The sequence below is a fragment of the Gasterosteus aculeatus genome, chromosome 1 (assembly GCF_964276395.1).
Source record: "Gasterosteus aculeatus chromosome 1, fGasAcu3.hap1.1, whole genome shotgun sequence".
Lineage (NCBI taxonomy): Eukaryota > Metazoa > Chordata > Actinopteri > Perciformes > Gasterosteidae > Gasterosteus > Gasterosteus aculeatus.
The window spans coordinates 12,371,722-12,393,413 of NC_135688.1; the positions used below are offsets into that span (position 1 = coordinate 12,371,722).

Genomic DNA, 21,692 nt, shown 5'->3' on the forward strand with positions numbered 1-21,692 from the left:
CTCCGTATCCAGCAGTGGTCACCGAAATGGAGTTTTTTTCAGGCCTGGGGATTTCTGCTCGCATCTCATCAATGGGGACGTGGGGGATGGTCGTAAACAGGAGGAGCATTTGCATGTTACAAACATCTATGCCTGCAAAGATGGTCTTCTCTATTACATCCTATTCATAACTTTCAATGAGAAGAACAACCTATTGCAGCTCAATAAACGTTAATTGAAAGAGATCTTCCAAATAAGATAGAGAAAATGTGTTACTTTGGATTATTCCACAGTTACCTGCATTTTAAAATGAATGTCTCTCCTAACGAACATAATCAATCCACAAACTGCTGCTACAGTTACAAATGACTAAATATATGAAGCTTTTTAAGTTACTATAAGATTTATAATCAGCTAATCATTTTGGTTTGGTGTGTCAGTTTTGTGTCCCCTAAAGATAACCTGCTAAATGATGAGCGTTATTCACATATGAAAAGGAAATAACATGGAAGGGATAGGAAAACATATATGTGGTTAATGTCAATTTCACATAGTTCTAAGTAATCTGTTGAATCTAGAGAAATAGAAACTTCCAATTACTTAATTGACTAATCAAGCAATTGTTAAATTGAAAAATATGTACATATATCATAAAATAACACAAAAAAAATTCTCAGGGGCTTAAGCTGACATTCTTTCTTTATCTGAATTACAATTTTAAACCCCACATATCCAGTCTACTATCATGGACGATGATGAAAACCGGAAACTATTGACATTGAAGCTGGAACCATTGAGATGATTGACCATCAGATTGACCATCAAATGATTGACAACCATTTGATTATGATCATTTATTCATATCCGACAATCTTGACAAATAATCCTGCTATTCAATGATCCCTAAATATGTGTCAGGCCACTCAAATAATCAACAGAGAACATTACCTTGATTCACACGAACGACCTGCGATTGCTTTTCCTTGTGAAGTGATTTTCTCTTGCTTTTTTAGACTCACACACAACGTATTGGCTCAGAATCCTGATTAATGTACATACACTGGTTTCTTCACCCAAATAATCGAATTAGTCTCAGGCACCATATGATGCATAATACAATTATTAGATATGCTGTTGTTCCAGTCAATCCACTTCATGTGCAAATTGCTTCCGCAACTGAGCCCAACAGAAGGCTAAACCTGTGACTGCAGTCCATCTGCTAGCTGTCACAATTAATAGAATAGAGAGGTCAGTGAAGACAATTCGATGCCCTGGTCATCTGCCAATTTTAGATTTGCTGTGAGAGGTTTTGCAGAGCTTCACCCCGAGAGAGGAAGCCGGTCTTTTGCATCTTTTACGTAAAAGTAGCAATGGCACACTTGAAAAATACTATAATAATATAAAAGTAACACTCAAAAGTCTTAATTAAAGGGTTCTTTAAGTATAAAAGGAAATGTACTCAGTGTCTTAGCATAATATACAAATGATCATACTATTAGATTATCACCCTCGAGGCCGTAACATCTTTCTTAAATTTACATAAAGTGCATTGTATTTCATATGCTGCAGCGTAATCAGTATATAACGATATTGCAGCTAATTACATCTAATATTTTCTTCACTACAAAGTCCTTTATCTGTATCTTTAAAAAAAATAAAATCGAATTAGTGATTGCCAGGGCTGAGCCGAAATGTTTTATGTAGTCATTTTTATGTCGTACCATGTTCAACACCAAGCGTCGGCACAAAAAATTTGTTGCAATGCTTTCCTTGTATTGTTTTGCTCGCAGTCAAGATATTTGTAGAAAAAAAAAACACGGACAAACAAACAAGCCAGGATTAAAGAAGGAGCTGCTAGACAACAACTTGCGGACGGACGGTGATACGGCAGCTTATGGGATTTCTATTTCAAGGTTTAGTTGTTTTGAAATCGAATGACGAGAAACGCCGCGGCAGCGTGACTGTCTCCTCTATGTAGTTGTGTTGGGTCCTCACATGGTGACGTGTTCTGCCCCATTTTTTGTCCGACATATGCATCACATTATCTCCCAAGTTGCCCTGGAAATGTATTCCTAGGCACAACTTCTCCATGACCTCCTCACTCCTCCTGTGTAGAAAAGCTGAATAGACCTGCTGAATTAATGCCTTGTGGTGCCACTTTGTGCTACAGCAAATGCAGAGAAATCCACACTTGGTCTCAAACACCCCCCAAATGTTATTGTCACTATGGTCCAGACTGAAATATCTCAGTCATTTATAACCTTTATAGTCATATAGAGTATGAATCCTAATTATTCCAGTGATCCACTGACTTTGTATTCGGTAACACCGGGAGTTAAAGGTTATTACGTAAATGTTTCCTTAAGGCTTTGTCTTTGACTACAACCACACCATATTGGTAGTTTTAAGCCAAAACTATTGGATGGATTGTGATTAAATTTGCTCCAGAAATACATCCCCCTCAGGATAAATAGTAATTAGTTTGGATGTTCCTCCAATGTTTCATCTAGCACCATCATCAGGTCACAATTTGAGCTGGTTTATCACCAAGCATCTGCAACACAAATTATAGTCAGACCAGTTTCAGCTCCATGCTAACAGGCTAAACTAAGACGGTGAATGTCACATCAAATAAATGACAGCATGCTCACATTGTGAGCATATTAGCATGCTTATTTAGCACTTACATTATAGCACAACTATGACTAAGCCACTTGCTTGGCTTTCTAATCTTGACTTTAATGTTTTTAAAATAGTGCATTGTGTGGATTTACCAACCAGACCCTTCCAAATACACATGACCACATTCATCACTTGGTTACTTCAGTCCAATACAAAGTAAATACCCAGTGTACACCTTCTCCTTTATGACTATGATATTATTTAATTAACAGCCACAATTGAGATTTATTACCAACAAGATCTACATGAATAAATCTACAGTAAGGGATGGACGCAATAATGAAAAAGCTCACGCAGCTCTAATTGAAATAGACGACAGTGGCCAAAATTCACTCATGGCTGTAAGGCTTACAAGTGTGTGTTACAACCTCAGAACGAGGCAGCTATGACTGCATGTGATGCACACGATTAAATGGACTGCGCAGCTTCAATTTGACAAACTTCATAGAAACATTCATGCAGGTTTAGGCAGAACTTTTGTCCAACACACGGTATTGTTTGCTTTCTTTGTTATATTCATATCTATACTACAGGGCATTGGAGCCTCACTAATTCCGTTTCCGCCTCAAATATAGCACCCTGCGTTGTATACACAGTGGCAGTAAGTACCCAAATACGCTGTATATTTATCTACTTTTGGCTTTGCCCCAAGAGAGTGAAGTGAATTAAAGTGAACACTAGCTGCTTTCAACAACAACATTTTATCACTAAGAACTTAGCGAGCGGCCTCTTTTTCTGTTTACTTTGACTCTGCTAAGAAACAAACAAATACACCTTTACTCAATGCGCAAGTACATTTTGTAAAACTGTAGCTTTTGTAGAAGCATTTAGACCCGTGCATTTTTTACTTTCATGTGGTGGGCCTTTTTAATATTCTTTAAATATAAGCCTAAAATGATGATTCCTGTAAATTTAGGGCAACTTGCTGGCTGGCCAGCAATAACCCTGCATATTAAAACACACAAGTGTGTTTGTTTACATGTGTGAGGCCGATTTTATCTGCGGCTTAAGAGTCGTCTAAGGGAACTCTAAAAAGCTAAATGAAACGGAGGAAGGCATTTGTTAAAAAGATGCAAGACTTAAAATAGATGAGAGTGATCACAGCTGTGGAAATACAATGTCTGAATTTACAATTTATTCAAATTTTTGTTCAGGGGACATTTCCCAAAAATGAACTGCAACGAAGAAGTGACCAAAAAAAATATGCTTAAAAACAATACAAATAAAAATTTTCCAACTCCATATGATCCAAATTTAAGAATGGCCGCTAAGATTATTTGCTTCAGGTAAATTTATTTTTATTAAAAGTGACATCTTTTAGCCACAGAAATCAGCCACATCTGGAAGCTCAATTGGGAAGCAGTATTGTACATATTGAAAACTGACAAGTTCTTATGCTAGTTTTATCCTACTTCTCTGGCAGGAACACACTAAATGCACAGCGATTCATGTTAATCAATGTGCAAGTACGCTTGGATGTAGTGCCCTATGCCGTAAGTTTTTTACCCAAATGATATATCCTTAAGCTTGATAAACCTGATTTGTATTCTTTCTAATGAACATCTACAGAGCTGATCCGCGCGTCCTTCTGCACGTACGTACGATATTAATAAACCGATGGTTTATTGTTAGACACGTAGTGCCTTGGTGCTAATAGTAATTAAAAATATAAATTTTACCCTAACAAACGGTACCAATGATTTTAATTAAACAAATGGCTCCATATAACCTGATATTTTGATAACAATACATTATTTTCCATGTGTAATGAAAAGTCATATCAAATTATGAACTAATTAATGTTTTATCATCAGACCGTGCCGGCCAGGTTAAAACAGAAGTCATGTTTAAAAATTTGACATGCATGATCTTCTGAGTAAATTAGCTTCTTATTGGCTTCTGCCTCCAATTACATTTTTTTAGGGAAATCAGGTCAATGCATTCAATGCATGACATATTGGAATAATTAGCAATTATGTCACTACAGAAAAGCTCATCCTACACTGTGAGCGTCGAATTGCAAACCTGCCAGGCTTGTTATTTGAGACTGAAAGGCATATTTAGATTTCTCTAATCCGTCATTGTTTTATCTATATATTTTTTTCATAGCTGTGCACAAAGTTGACTCTTTTATCCATGTTGGAAAGTGTTCAAATTTGGATAAATTGCTGTGTGAGATTACTGACGTTGACATGATTAGAACCAGTATGGCATTGGAGCTCCCCGTCTTTATAATAATGAAGCTCAACTCTATTTAAATTGTACAGTTTTTAGACTTTACAATGCTGTATATTTACTGTAACTATTATGTAACAAAAAAGTTAAGGTATATTCACTGAATTATTTGCACTGACTAATGTTGATGGAGCCGAAACATTAAATATTGTGATTTCACTCCCAAGTTCATTTAGGGTCTTTGTGTCATAAAAGAATAGTTCACAACCTATTTGTTAAAGATGGTATCTTCATAAATTGCTCTTTATTTTCAATCTCTATATAATTAGTAAATATGATAAATTAGTAACTGAACCAAATTGCTGTCCAAAAGCTATCAAGTAAATAACAAATACAATTTGGAAATTTAGGATATAAGAGGACATCCAGCTCGATTGAACGGGAAAGTGCTTTTTTTGGTTTTGTTGCCTTTTATCGAGCGAAAACGCTTATATAATTTAAAAGGTCTTATATGAGCCGCTTCTACATATTCAAATCTTCCGCTCCTTCCACATTGAGTGCTGCTGCATTTAGTTCAGAAAATGGTTTGTAAATACAGCCGCAGCCTCAGTACCTGAGGACCAATCTGTTTTGTCTTTTAGTTTGATCCTGCGCCATGACCCGCACTCATGTTCCTTATTTTCTCAGTGTTTGTGTGGCCTGACCTTTCATCTAATGAAGAAAACAACAAATGAACATATCTCTCCTAATTAATGGAATGCCTAACAAATCGTACGGTCTTTGGATGTTTAATTCGTTTTATGTATTCTGAAAGATCATTTGAGACGAGCAAGGAGACTGAAATGAGGATAATGCAGCCAGAGAACAACGATTGTGAAATTGACTGGGATAGCTCCGAACATTACATTTGTAGAATTTACTTTGTGCACTGACACAAACAAAAATCTTGGACAACAGGGAAGCATGCTCAAAGACATTATTTCACTTTAACATAGCTGCCACTTGTACATATCACTTTACACCGGAAAACCCGTTGTGCTGCCAGGACCACTTATAACATCTCTGCCTCATGCGCAGCTCCTCCCCCTCCACCTCACTCTCATCTGCCCGTGAGCCAATGCAAATTACAGTAACAGCTTGGACGTGAGTATAATCTCAAGTGGTGCGAGCTGGACTCCACAGCGAGCCGTGCAGGCAGATGGAAGCAGAGACGCTGCCAGGCCTCTTTAGGGGCTCCCACTCTTTCTCCAGCATGCTAGACAATGGAGAAGATGTGGCTCGTAACCAGCGGACTCGTCTGCCACTATCATGCAGCCGTCCCCCAAACGCTGTAGTTTGTAAGTGATATGTGAGGAGGGGGGGGGGCTCTCTTGTCACGCCGATGTTTCCAGCAATGTGCAGATGCCCAGCGATACTTGCGACTTAACATCACGAGTAAACTTGAGGAAGGATGTTAAGAAATTCACATTTATGATCAAAGAAAAGTAAGAGGGTCACAGTAGGTGCATTTTTTGTGTGTCTCTGCACAACGGGGGGTAGAGGGTTTTCCTTTGTGTAAAGGTAGATATCTCAAAATAGTTTTTTTTATAGTTCAATAAAAAATAGTGCAGAATAAATTTCAGTGATTGCACCAAAAACGTATGATTGTGTCTGAATATACATTAATCATACAATATTCATACAATAAACACAACACAGCATAATAAACGTGAGCTTAGTTCAGATATGTTGTGGGTCGGAGTTGCCTCAAAGAATAAATGTATTTAAATGGGTTTAGAGTTTCTGTGTGTGTCACTGACCTTTTACCTCTGAGTTCACTAAATGCAGAGATAGGAGAGTTTGTCCTACTCTACACTTTGTGATGCGCTGCTGACTTTACTACACGAGGGAATGAAATGATGGGAGAGCTATGAGCAGAAACATTTTCACTGATTATGGATACCTTTTTAGGTTAAGAGCTCGCCTCTTTGAATTCAAGCACTGCAGTGAAAGTTGCATCAAAAATGCAATGCGTCGTTTACTTTGAATGAACGAGCTCCAGGCTGTACACTTGCATGGCAACAGAGATGAAGGGTTCGCTGTTTCACCACTCGGGGAGAGAGGCTGCTTCACGCTCCCAAAAAATGATACCGCTATTCATGGTTATTAATGTAAGTGGACTCTTAAACTCGGTTGTGTTTCTCGTCACTAATGAGCATTACGCAATAAGGCTGCGCCTTCATTTAACACGGGTCCACATTTTTAATCATGGGATGTAGCTTCGAGACAAACATATGTGGCTCGGAGGAGTTCAAACAATGCCCTTCCTCCCTCAACACACAAGCTACATAACAACAAACAGTACAAAAGAATATGATCTATAAAGAAATCAATAGACTGTGAGTCAGCCGTGTGTCAAGACAAGGCTGTTTAAGTGACTCAGTCTTCAATGTGTTTGTCAACCCTGAGTGCATCTGCACTAACAAAAAGATATTTGACTGAGAGAGAGAGAGAAAGGGAGAAAGGATCCAGATGCTGAGCTCCACTTCCCTGGAGCTATGCATCTATTGTATCTGACTCGCACGCATGCAGGTGTGTTTGATTTTCACCATATTTTCCACCACTATCATTGGAAATAGCTTCAGCTACGGCGTTTGAAAGTCACAAAGCCCTTGTTATTCCCAGCAGCGAATGACACAGAGCAGATAGCTTAATTTCTCGGGATGATTAGAGCTGCAGAAAGAAAAATCGGCAGCGGAGATGTTATGTTAACATGGTCACATGTGCCGTACAACTCAATAGCACTCCAAGCTGCTACTCGACACCGTCTGTGATTGCCTTCGATACTTGGTATTCCAGGAAACACTGACTGCAAGACTCAGATTACTTTGACAAGAGAAGCAGACCACAGAACACCTGACAGGGGAGGGAAGGTGTATATGCACATTGTAGCACAGTGTGTATGCACTATGCGCAGACCCAGCCACCGGAATTTCGAATATGAGAATAATAGCTTGCTCTCCCCTCGATCGCTAATTAAAAACATGAATTCACTACCTACTTTCAGATCACCGTTTTCTCAGTTTTAGTACCCTAATTTGGAACGTGCAGAGACGGAGTGCCGGGAAATTCTGCTGTTGAACGAATACATACGCCCCAGAACTCTTTCACAAAACAAATTGCCATTACATGAGAGAGGGTGAATTCAATTTTCTTAAAAAAGGATTAACCAAACCATGGAAATGATTTTTCTTTTTTAGGACAGCATGCTGAACATGATGTCTCACCGTGCACAAAATATGCAGAGTTATGCAGGATGCATGACTGTTGTAGACGCCGCTTGTTAGGCGTCCGATGAGGGGGAGGGGGAACACTGAAGGGAACAGCAGTTATGTTCAATTCAGTAACACAAGCTGGCTAATTAGCATTGCCCTGCCGTTCCCTTTGAACCAGAGGAGGACAAGTGGGAGCAATGATATTTCTTTGTTGTCCGCACTGCATGAGCCCCCCCCCCCCCCGACTGCAGAAACCACAGGGGTTGTGACCACAGTGGGTTAGAGGTAGGTACAAAAACATAGACTCCCACTGTTCCTCCTTACTGAACTGCCCCAGGGGAATTACCCAGATCTTTTCCTTAAACTGTGCCCTCGGAAAAGTACAGCTACTGCCAGCAGGCCGCATCAGATACTGTGCCTATGCGGGGTGCGATGCCTTTTTTAGGATGTCCAGGAGTCCAGGCAGATGTTAAGCTGGGTACAGGTACCGGCTGCAACTCAGATGCACACAATTATGCTCAGCTGACTGCTCTCTGAAGACCCAGCACAGATCATTAACTCTAACCTCTCATGTACAGGGTTTTTATTAATAGTTTCATTACATATTGTACGATTGAAAAACCTGAAACTGGGTTTATGTACTGCCGCAGAGTTCTGAAGCGTGTTTTATTGCCTGTTTCAGGTTGGGTAGAGATGCACTACGACTCCGGCTAGAACCTTTTTGTGCCACACATGGGTCAAATAATTTGAAATACTTGGCAAAGTTAGTCAAGTCACCAGGTGCTTTGCCACGTTTAGATACGGATTATTCATTAAACACTATTACTGTAGCCTCCTTATATTTTCTTATCAAAGGTTTTTAAATAATATTCTCTTACATCGTGAAAAACATTTCTACAATTGTCCACTTGTTAATGTACATTTTTGAGGGGTTCCAAGTAATATTTAATCATGAATTATACATGCTTCGGCTAAATTTAAGCAAAACAATCTCAAACGTAGGATTGCTTTAACCCAATAAATTCAAAAACAAAATCATGCTATTTGTAACTATTTATATTTCTGGATTACTCCTCAAAAGAGTAACTACTTTGGTTACTAGAAATAGACTGTTGGGGTTTCAGGGTGGAGGACTCAAAATGCAAAACCACTGTTTTAACCAAAATAACCTTTAATCAAACCAGAATTGTCAGGAAGCAAATAGGCACCGTCCAGATCACAGGGGTAAACTAAGATCAAGATACAAATATACCCACAGTTGGTCTTACGGAAAACAGAGCAAGCGTCACCTTCCCCCGCTGTCACCACTTGACAACTTCCTCCCATCACCAGTACCTAAACACCTGTCTGCTGCGAGCGCATCCACTGCCACTCTTTCTCTCAACCAGGCACCTGCTACGCCCACAGAGTGCCACTCTTATTGTATGTGCATCAAACTATATCACAGCCTTCGAGTTAAGGATTCAAACAACATTTTTAAACACTCATACAGGAAAATACATGTGTATGGCTTCAAAAAAATTGTATTTTATATTTTAGAGTTTGACGTAGTCCTCCTGTGAGGCTTTCTCAGTCAGGTATTGTGGGGTGAGTAACAACCAACAACCACGTATGTATTGAGGAAGTGGATCAGCTGATTGATTTCTGAGGCAAATACGTCACCCTTGGGAATAAAAACCTCTGACGTCATTGTGTTCACAAACCAAACTTTTAACGGTTCAGTTTCATCACTCTGAAACGTTCATGTGTTGTCAGGAAACAATTCCAGTGCAACAACCCTGTAATACCAAAACAATGTTCTGTTGGACCGTGTTATATGCACATTGTGCTAAGAATTGTACATATGTATGTACATATTATCTATTGTTGTCAAAATAAAGTTCGGAAGCTGTTTTCACTGTCTATGCATATAAAGTCACTACACATACGGTTATTCTTATTACACTAATTGTGACCAATGTTCTTGTCGATTTTGTTGTTTTTACATACATATATATATATATATATATTCATCACACCTGCCCCCCTGTACACAATAGCTAAATGTTTGCATTTGCTTGAGTCTGGCTTCCAATATCTCTGAACATATACAGCCAGAGGTTATTTTGATTTTTAAAATTTACAGAAAAATGGGGGGTGAAAAGTATTTGAAAATTTGACCCAGTTCTGCCCTGCACCTGCAGTTTCTTTCCTCTAACAAATTCCCAACGGTGATCCACATAGTACTGCATCTTCAATCTGCTGATGCACCACTGCTAACACAACATTTTCAGCATAATTAGCGTTTTCCTAGCTCGGGGGGGCGGGGGGGCAGAGCTGTAGCCGCTCACAGTCAATATGCAGTGACTTGTAAAACACTACAAACCCACCAGATATCAAGCCCCCTTCTCCATCGCAGGTTTCACATCAGCATGCCGATCGGATGGTGCTCAGAGAGGCAGGTCACTGCTACCGCTGTCACAGGAAAACACCACCTGGAGGACAAGAAACACGTTTAGTCATTTCAATAGAACAGCTGAGGTGGCTGAGTTTACTGCACTGCAAAACCCTGCCACACGTGGAGCTCGTTTTGATCGTGTTTTAGGTTGTTTATCATTCTTAAGCCAGTATTCTGGTGAAAGAGTCAACATTCTTCAACACACAAGAGAGGCAATCATACATTCCTAATCTCATTGACTGGGCTTGCTCCTTTTTCCACTTGGCAGCTTTGGGTGCGATATGAGCGCTGATCTAATTATGAAACAACAGGAAAGAAGCATAAGCAGCAGGAGAGGCATCAGAAAAACAGACTTAGAGATAACGCGGCTATGAATGTGTGTCCTGTCATTAATATTTCACTGCGTCATTGTAGCAAAAGGAGAACAAAGTGTAAATGGGAGCATGATACAAAATTCATCATATTTTGACACAGCTTTGGAACGTATCTGTGCAAAACAAAGAACGGGCAAATCATCAGCTCGTGATGAGATTTTGTGTCTGGGGAAATAAGTTGATTAATGGATCGAAATAATTAATGCATGCTTTAACATGAGGTCGATGCCACACACATATCCGACGATGATGGATGAGAGGGTTTTGTAACTCACTTAAGAGGCTATTTCTACTGCCAAATGTTGCTTTCATTTTTTTTGCCTCTCCAGAGGGAGGTCAAGGTCACAGGCCTTGAGCTTCTCACTTGCCCCTGAAATTCAAAACAAGCTATACGACATGTCACAGCTCTGCCTGCAGTACAGCGACACGCAGCCCAAGAGAGATCACCATATTGCTTGCGTTTCTCTTCAGAGAGCCTTCATGCATTAAAAAAACAGAATTCTCCACTTAGCTTCTTCTTCCAACCCTTATAGTACATCAATTTGTATTCAGGGAGAGACTTTAGGCTTGTCACCTTCAGCTACTCATCCAGCCAATGAAGTATTTATGACGCAAGCTTTTGGGCTTTTGATACGTCACTGCAATCTTTTTCAATTCATCCCGGGCTGCAGTCAGTATACTCGCATGTCAAAGAGTTTAAAAAATGGAAGGAAATGAATGAAGTTAGTGTAGGTCATTGCCATGCATGATCCTACTTGTAAATATGGCGGAGCAGCGGCCACTCCGACAGTGTGACAGTGAGTGGTGTGACTACGATGTGACGCTGAGCAACCACTGGGAGGTGCACGACCTTTGTATCGAACAAGAGGCCCCTTCACCTGTCCACAACGCTCCAGCAACTGATTTTGTTCGGTTCCATCTTCGTTTCCACGCATTAAATCATCACCTGGCCCAGTGTGATAAGTCCGTTGTCAGCCGAGGACAAGTCGGTCTCACTTAATCTCCAACATGGAGACTTCACAGTATCAAACAGTCCACTTCCCCGCTCCATTTTCCCCCAGCAGCAACACGATTTTACCTCTCTATTTCTGGTTCTGTTTCTCTCCAGGCCCTTATATGAAGTGAAAAGCCAGAATAAAATTCCTCAGTGCCAGGCAACTTTGGCCAAAGGACACACTCCGTCAAGTCATTATCCATCACAGTGATTCCTTCCTATCTACGCGAGACAAAGACAGTCATCCTCCTGCCCTGCCAGCTTTGCTACTTGAAATACTCCGTCCTGACAACAGGGGTGGCTGAGACATCCTATTTCACTTCTTTGGTTGTATCCTGTCTGTCGATTCAAAACACAGAACCGACTTCACATGTGAGGCACGACAAACAAACAACGGAGGGGCCAGTCAGGTTATTATGTTCTTATGATTGATGAGAAACGTTCTCTTTCAAAAGAAAACAGCATTAACCTTGAGATATACAGTAGGTTTTGAAATCAACATACGTACGTGTAAAAAATGAGCAACATTAGAATTGTCACAGTTGACTTCAAGTGTAAATATTCATCAATGCGCAGTGAATGCATTATTTCTCTACAGGACCGATAAAAGGTTTGGACACACTTTCTCATTGAAGTGAATAAGAAAATGTGTCTAAACCGTTGACTGGTGCTGCATATATAACTGTACATGAGTTGAGTGTAAAGCAGATTGTGAGTACTCTTTTACATCATGATTTGCTTGGCTATTTCCTTAAAATACTCTTTGCTGCAGCAAGTATCAGCAAATCAGACAACGTTGATTTATTTAAAGATTGGAATGAAATAAAATTGCCATTTACAAGCAGTTGTCTAAGTACAAACGATTACAAATGACAGATTGAGAGACAATGTCAGAATTGTCTTTCTTACTGGCTTAAAGTGAGGGGTTATCTTATTTCCCTGCTCAGTAAAAGAAAGCTCTGTAAAAACCTTCAGGCATTTCAGCACAGATCAGATTCGGCTGACCATCTAGGGGACAAAAACAGCTGGAGCTGTAGCTTCAATCAATTATAGATTTGATTGAATGCATTCATACTGAAGACAGTCGCCTTTTTGTGCTCAGTTCCCCAGACATCGACAGAAGTGATGGCATTTCCTGACCCACATCATTCAATAGACCACGCCAGTATGGGAAATGAATTCCCCCATAGCCACGTGAGGAGGTTTGTGTGTCTTCATTTTTGTGTGCACGGACTATCTATTTTCTAACGGCCTGACCCGAGTTACGGTTTTGGTTGGAATATAATATTTCAGAAACTACCTCCTGTTCCCTGCTGCCGGTATCAAAGTAAAGCAGCTGGTCTTTAACACGCTTATTGAATGACATCCTCAATGTCAACATGACTCAGCAGCGGACCGACGGAGCCACGCGTTCAGCAAACGTCGCTTCTGTTCGGCGGTGTGGCCGTGATAGATGACGCGACTGTGAGGTCACGCTGATCCTCAGCTGATCCTCCAAACTAAACGCTGTCGGACCCTTTCTCTTTCTCTTCCTCCTGCCGTTACACTGATTTACTTTGAATAACCACCTGATTCACACACAGGATCACGTGACAAGGTTTCGATCATGCTGCTGTATGTGTTTACAGGTTTTCTGCAGCTGTTTCCCCACAAAGCCTACTTACATGAACCTGATATGGGTGCAGAGTAAGTAATGCCCCCGAAACTGAACATCTTCAAAACACCTCACCAAGTGTAGCCGTAATGTGTTTAAAAGAAATTTAATGTTATATCTGGGTGACACCGAGGACACAACCCCAAAAATTAGGAGATTATAAAGGATGAGCAGCTGTTTTTTGTCGAATTCCAGCTAATCTACATTTCTTCAGACTGTAATGAGCGCTGTTGAAGCACTGGCCTTCATTTCAAAGGGGGATGCAAACAGTTTCAATGAAAATTGCTTGTTGAAGCAGTTTTATTTTTATTAGCTCTCCAAACATTTGGCCTTAGAGGTCAAGCAAAGATGAATGGTGTGTGTCTGTGTGTGTGTTTTTTGGGTGCTCCCAATCCCCAACCAATCAATACTCATAAATCAGGCGCCGCTAAAGGGCGAGTTTACTAAGAGAAGGCCAAAGCCAATAAGAGATGATTTGAGCTTGTTGTGTTACGGTTAGTCTCTGCCAGACAAGGGATGTGGATCACATGTTGAGCTTTGGCCGAAGCAGAACAAGCTTTTAATACAGACGTCATCCGATCAGATCAACAAGGGGTGAGTTACAGGTCTGGACGAGGAATGTGATTTAGCTCACGTCACTGTCGGATCCTTGAATCTATATATGGAGGTGGTCTCTTTGCTCTCCGTTTGAAACATTGCAAAGCGGCAGAAAAGCCCCAGCGCGACTTGGCCTGTGACAAACAACTATTGTTATGATCAAATAATCTACCAAAAAAAAACACCAACGCGGTGGCGGCAAATAAACATCCTCGAGTCTATGGCTGACGAGGAAATAATGAAAGAGCTTTGTCGTCTAAGATAAAAGCTACAGCCACATGAAATATAAAATAGGGATATTTAGGTCAGTGAAGTATTCTCTTAATTGTGTTGTTGGTTAGCAAAATCTGCTCTCTGAAATATCTGCGATTATTTTGGCTCTAGTTTCATCGAAATTCTTGGGAAAAAAGGCCGGTCATATTTTAGGAATAAGATCAGTCAAAAACCATGTAGTAGGTCACAGCTTATTAAATATCAAACATCCAATTATCAAAGCAATTGGCAAGTAATGAATCATTTAATCTAACATTGCAGCCCATATAAATAATAAACAAAATGTGTTGCTGACATTTTTATATTACAAAATAAAAAGCATCATCGAGTATAAAGTGCAGTAGTAGTCACTTTTTGAATAAAACATATGATTAATTCTTTACAAAACGACTCTCTCGGACCCTACTGTCAGCTATCGGGTTGCATTGTGGGTAATGTAGGCGCCAGGTTTTGACCAGGAAGAAGAACATGTCGAGTACTGGTTCTGCTGCAACGATTTTAAAAATAAATATTGAATGCGTTCAACAATGTTATAGGGACGCAATGCAAGATGGTGCTAAAGTACTAAAGCACATGACAAAAGATTTATCTTCATGACAACCTAGCAAACCTGAAAAAGCGAATAAGTGCAACTTGAGTTGTGATTGTTTGATTTTACATGACACTATGCGGTAGCAGGGGAGGCTTTCATATCCTCCTTGTCGTTGGGTTGAAGATAAATCACTTTCTCAGTGTTATTCAAGTGTAATTGAGTGATCAAGCTATATTCTAACACATAAGAAATTGATCGCAAAGATTAGATTTCACATTTCCCCAATTCCCAAAGGACACTTTTGCAATTTGGTCAGCGTAATCTCACTGTGTACGGGTTTTGGGGCCATTGCTAGACCACATGGGGTAGTTAATCTTTGAGAATGAATCATGTCGATGTCACGTCAACGGGACAACATTTTATAAGGAGTTAGGTAGCTGAGTCTCTATGTGACTGTGAGTGCACATACTGGAATGCATCTTAAGCTATATAAGTGGTGTGAAAGATTCATACCGTTGTTTCTATAATCTAAATCAACAATGCATCTGAAGAGTATTTTTGCCGTGCTATATTCTGGCTTAATTGGTTGAATGTTCATATTTAACTTCCTTAACTCAGCAGCAGAATGTTGCAAACAGCTCATGATGAGGAACAATACAGACGTGTATCCCCCCCATGGTTGTTTAAGGTGGTATTGCTGTCTTCTTTTTATCCTATTGTGCAGTCTAACAAGAAAAGACGGATCTGATATAACAAACGAAGGTTTTAACAAGTACTCTCCTGCCCCATTGAGCTTTAACCTGAGAATGCAAATCATCTTCATGAAAACCAAGTGATTTCATGGTTCACTGGCCGCTACATAAGCATTTGGTCTGCACTCTCCAGGAAAATGTATTATACAGGAGTGGGTTTACATATGGATCTTACCTTAATCTGTAACTGTTGACTTTGTAATCATTCGCATTTAGTGCCCTTCCACATTGGTGCTGCAGCATCACAGTTTGCTGCATTGTGCTATTTGGGATAATTTAAACACACGGTGGAATTTAAGCAACTTCTTCCACATGTCTATATTAGGCCATCAGTATTTAAAGTGTGTAGAAAGGACATGGCCCTCTGTTCACAAATTCAAGCATGAAGATTACAAGGGCTTAGTACGACAAGTATTACCATATATTGCTACATAAATGCCTCCAAGCAGGGTTATGCGAAAGCAGGACCTGCCTTCGGCTGGTTGAACGTTTTTTACAATAAATTGAAATCAACTAGAAAAAATAAAAAAATAAAAAATTGGGCTGAATTGGGAGGGACTGTATCAACGGAAGGCTAAGGAGAGAAAAACGCTTTTATTTTTCACAATCCACTTTCCACCAGTAAAGTGGGAGGACAAAACCATTTTACGGAGCCGCGAGCACGAGCGTAATTTGCTAAATGAATGTGACAACTTGTCTGTAAACATGAGCTGGGACTAACCATGAATCATGCTGGCTATCCAGATATTTTTCCTTATTTACCATCTGCAAATAATGTCTGAGTTGTGCCCAGGCGCTGCCAGAGCTGTCACTTTGACAGGTTATGGAGATGGTGCAGCGGTCACCAATAAAACAGGTTAAAAAAAGATTTGTTCATCTCTTTTCCCTCATGAAAACATCCATATTCTCTCCAGGCTGGTAAATATTCAGGCTTCTGTAACTCATGTTTCATTCTTGAATTTATTGCCAAGTGTAACAGGATGTGTCTGTCGAGACATGAGTCAAGATGAAGAGACCAAACAGAAGAGGTTTGATGTAAGACAGTTCCCAATATGTCACATGATATATGGAATTTCTTCAGCTTGCACTCCCAAAAAAATGTATTAAATCATTTATCTTATTGACTTTCCTTTAAGCAGCACTACAGCAGCACAATACCGACTTGATCCCATTAGGTGCAGAGTTGTGCTTCTGAGAATCTGGACCTGACTTTGCATTACCTCAAAGAAAAAGCCCCGCAGACACCGACTTATCTTCATACTAGATGATGACTGTGTCAATCATCTGACTTTTCTTCAATTACCAACATCAGGTTTGAGCTAGAATGCTACAACAAGTTTAACTGAGATGGTGAACCTAAAAAAACGTGTACATCAGCATGTTGGCATTTTGGTGGAACGGGTGTTAGAACGTAGCTCAGAGGAGTCCAGCCGTTCAGAGCAGATACTTGACTGTAGACCTTTAGTCTACAGTAGATTACAATAAGAGGCTATTAGATAATGCTCCTTTTATCACTTCACCTTTGCTTAATGGAGTGGTTCCAAAACTGTCAGGGCCCCATTTGAGGATAAAGGGATATTGTGAGACCCCCCCACCCAGAGCATAGAAAAAAGAGTCATTCCTTCTTTGCTTTCTAATATTTAAAATTGCATCATAATATAAAAACTACAAAAGAAAATGTTTTTATTGTTTTTATTTATGAAATGAATACTTGATCACTTAACTTTTCCACTTAATAGTTGTATTACTTATATATAAGTAAATGTATTCGCTTTTGTTTAAAAAAAACAATTAATTTAAACATTTTATCTTTTTTTGATGATGAAGCTGCGACCCCCTGCTGGACCACCGCCTACCCCAGTTTGCGAACTACTGATTTAATGTATACTGCTCATTGAAAAACTGGTTGTTTCAATAGGAACATTGCTTATATAGTATAGCATGGACCCTCTCAAACACTGAATAATTATTTTTCAGTTCTTTAATAAATTACACTGAATTTAAGATGGAAAAGTCTTGGCGGAAAAGTCTCACGAGTGTCTTATAAGTGGGGAAAAAAACCTCTCCTGCTCTCAACAAATGCTCAGAACCACCAGTCTCAACACATGAACTATTAATCACATTTGCAGCTATGTGCTCAGAGGTGAAAAGCCTATAACGCCTCACTGCTCTGCCTAGTCTTGAAACACTCAGAGGGAATTTTCACACCAAAACAGAGTTTAACAAAGGGAAACCTTTTTGTACTTCACGGTAATCTTAAATTATTTTTCACCACACCCATGTACTGAATTCTTTCCTGAAATAAAAATGTAATTTTAGATGAAAAAATCTTCCAGTCAACCTTTCAAGCACCCTTTTTGGGTGTGAATTCTGCCATGTTTTTGATTGGGTGCACTCGGACACATTTACCTGTATGTATTATTGATATACTAGAGAGATAAAGTTACAAAAAGGTCTTGGATATTTTTTCCAGGACTCCTCCTGGTGCATTTGACAGTTGTAAACATGTGTATACCGCTGGCCTGCCTGAGCCAGCCATCTATAATGGATATTGCGTTGTGAGGGGTGGTACAAGTCACCTCTGGTGAGATACGGGAACTCTATGAAATGTTAAAATAGACCCTTTTAAATATGCTCAGCCTTTCCATGAATAATATCCAGAGCTTAGATTCTGAAAACGTCAATAGTTCACTGTCGTCCTTCAGAGATTTTAGAGTGCCATGAGAAAAAACCTAAATGTATGTCACTTTGCAGCTCTCCTCGATCTCGGTGTGCTGCAGTCAGCCAGTATTTAATAACGTGGACTAAATATTTTTCAAGAGCTGTACTGTGCCCTTGATTACAATACAACATTATATCATGTATTTCAAATAAACTGTTTATTTCTCAGTTTTTTGAAAAATCAGTTTTTCCGAAGTTTTCTTAAACTGCTGCCTTCCATGAATAATGATGCACAGAGAAGCTTAAATTGGGTTTTGAGCGTCTCTCTGTGTCAGTGACACAGAGAGACGCTTTTGCTCGAGCTCTGCGTGCTGCTGTTTGTGCTGGCGATCGCCTGGTTTGAACCCATTTGATCCCAGTGAGGCGGGTCGACGCCACAGACCAGGTCATCCGGCTTGAAAGGCTTGACAAAAGGCTTTTTGTCACAGTTACTGACCCCCGATGGTCCAGACCATAACTTCTCCTGCTGCTGCAGGTAGTGCATCATCTTGACCAGGGGTGACCACACTTTTCCGGCTCGCGAGCTACTTTTCAACTATCCAGGTCATGGCGATCAACCCACCTCATGGCGATCAACCCCCCTCCGTGCTGGCTGACAAAGAGAGGGGGTCATTACCTTACTGGAGTCAGCCAGGGTTGCTTTGGAATGAAATTAAACGCGTCCGTTAGTATGAAAGAATCCCTAATTAGCATTAGCATTAGTTTCGGTCATCTGCACATGCGTGGCGTCATTTTTTCAATCAATCAATGGCACGCGATCGACTGGTACTGTCTTTGAGGTTGACGTAGTGAGCACCCCTGATGGTGACTGTAAATTATGTGTGGTGTTTTTCATGGATGGATCCAGCTCCCTCCCCATTAAATTACTTGGCATAAATGGGCACAGGTGCTTTCAATCAATATAAAAAAAACAGGACCAAAAGGACAAATGTCTAACTGTAATTTAATTATTAAAAATGTCATCAAATGTTCAATAATCGTTAGAACATTATGATTAATGTAAAACTACAACAAGTGAACTGCCTTCAACACCCGACAATGTCTTAAAACCATACTGGTTTCGCTATTTAAATCTTCCCTCTCAGGCTTATTCATCTCTGCATGGTAATATTCTTGGATGATCCAACGTGGTCACAGCATATGGATATATCTCTTTCCCCAGTGAACACTCACTAGTTTCAGCCTTTGAAATAGCAATTAACATGCAGAATTTTCTTGAGTTTTTTGGACTCAAATCTTTTCCTAATGTATGTGTAACAACTTTTCTGTCTTTCTCCAGCGAACGTACTGAACACATATGTCTTTTCTAACCTTGAGAAATCAACCATGCTTTTTCCCTTTTAATTTCAAGTCTCTTAACACCAGCTGGATATTTGATGTCAGGCCCAAAAATGTTGATTTTGTCCTTGTTATTTTCCCTTCAATTTCTTTCACTGTTAAATGTAGTGAAGAGTTTTAGCTTCGTTTTTTAAACACCTCTCAAAATACATTTTCAGACAGGCACAATGTATATAACCTGCTACTTTGACATTTTAATTCCTTTTTATAGTTTGGCATTTCATACTCTTCTTGATTACTTCATTGACTTGTCAGGATTCCATTTAAGATCCTTTCACCCTAATAATGCTTTATTGGGGTGACAAAGTGTTCCCGAGCACGACACTGAAACCAAAGCTTCTCTCAATAGTCAGCCCACTATCAGTGTGTGTGTGTGTGTGTGTGTGTGTGTGTGTGTGTGAGGGTGTGTAGGTGCGTTTGTGGGTTTGAGAGGCAAATTGTAAAGCTGTTTGTCAGATGTTGAAAGATAGAAAAGCAGTAAATGTATATTGTGTTGTTTTGCTTCTGTTCCAAAACACTGATTGCCAAAACAGTTGTACTTTTTTTTTATATTTATATTGTATAATATATCATTACTAAATCACCCAAGGATAATTTGTGCAATTCACTCTGTATTGTTGTCTGTAAAATAGTGAAAAATATACATAACAAGTGCAAAGAGCCTAAGCTGTTAAATTGAAAGCTGTTGTCTAAATCCAAAAACATTAAAGTATGAACATTGTATAAAACAGAGAAAGGGAGCACATACTGACATTTAAAACATTAAAACCAGAGGATATATTTTAATAAATTACTTATTACCGTATTTTCTGCACTATAAGGCGCACCAGATTATAAAGCGCACCTTCAATGAATTACCTATTTTAGAACATTTTTCATATATAGCGCGCATCGGATTATAAGGCGCATAAGATACTGCAGTCAAACGCTTGACGTCGGGGCGGGTGGATGGGGGGGTGTGGGGAAGTGGAGACTGTGCTTTCAGGGTCCGATCGATGCTGCGAGGTGCGTCCGCTCCTGCCGCCCCCCTCGCCATCCACGCCTTAAATCTTCGGCTGCTCTCCAGCCACGCCGCCTGCCAACGGCTCCTTTTAGAGTAAACTTATTTTCCCCGTTAAGATGGTTCAGCTACTGTAAAGAAAAGGGCACCGTCTCTCGCTCTTTAATCTCATGAAGTGCTCGGCAATAACGACAGCTTTGTTTCTCCGACGCGCCCTGAAACAAGCTCCATATCTCACGCGCTTGAGCGCCGCTCAGCATCTCGCCGTCGTAGACCAAGCTTTGGCATATTTGGCAGAGCGCCTTGAGCGCCGTGTACAACCAGTATGGATCAACCGATGAACCAATTGATCCATATATAAGGCGCTCCGGATTATAAGGCGTACTGTCGTTTTTTGAGAAAATTAAAGGCTTTTAAGTGCGCCTTAAAGTGCGAAAAATCCGTTACTTAATAAATTACTTAATTATTTACCAAAATTGTTAGCAGTTGACGGCTCAATTAATAGAATAAATGTTCAGCTTCTTCACTATAAACAGTGTGGCATTTCTGTCAAACAGCTGCTCAAACAGATCTTTTTTTTCAGTTTTGTTTGAAATTTATCTGCTGCATTCTGGAAAAATATCTCTAATCATTTAAAAAACCATAACCCCTTTTTAAAACTATGATACATTCCATGCTAGCAGAGAAGTAGACGCAGAGGATCGGAGCCAGGGAGAGACTGTGAGGTGCAGCACATCCAAACATGTATTTTGTCCGCTGGGCAAATGTCAGAAAGTAACGCCTCGGAGAGAAGATGAGTAAAATGTCACAGTGAACCACCTTATAGGTGTCACCAGCCATTCATTTGATTTGCTATTCATTTGATAAATTCACGCTAACGTGTCGTTTCCTAAAGCGTAAGCATTCAATTTTGCTGTGCATATCTGATAA

At 39.9% G+C, this 21,692-nt stretch overlaps 1 protein-coding gene across 2 annotated transcripts in view; it reads right to left on the minus strand.

Moving 5' to 3' along the window:
* Nucleotides 1-21,692, minus strand: part of lrfn1 (leucine rich repeat and fibronectin type III domain containing 1) — an 89,456-nt gene that overhangs the window by 10,699 nt on the left and 57,065 nt on the right. For both annotated transcript variants that reach the window (XM_040181440.2, XM_040181448.2), the window contains one exon: nt 10,460-10,564. The gene's annotated coding sequence lies outside the window, so the exon portion shown is untranslated. The remainder of the gene's footprint in view (nt 1-10,459; nt 10,565-21,692) is intronic.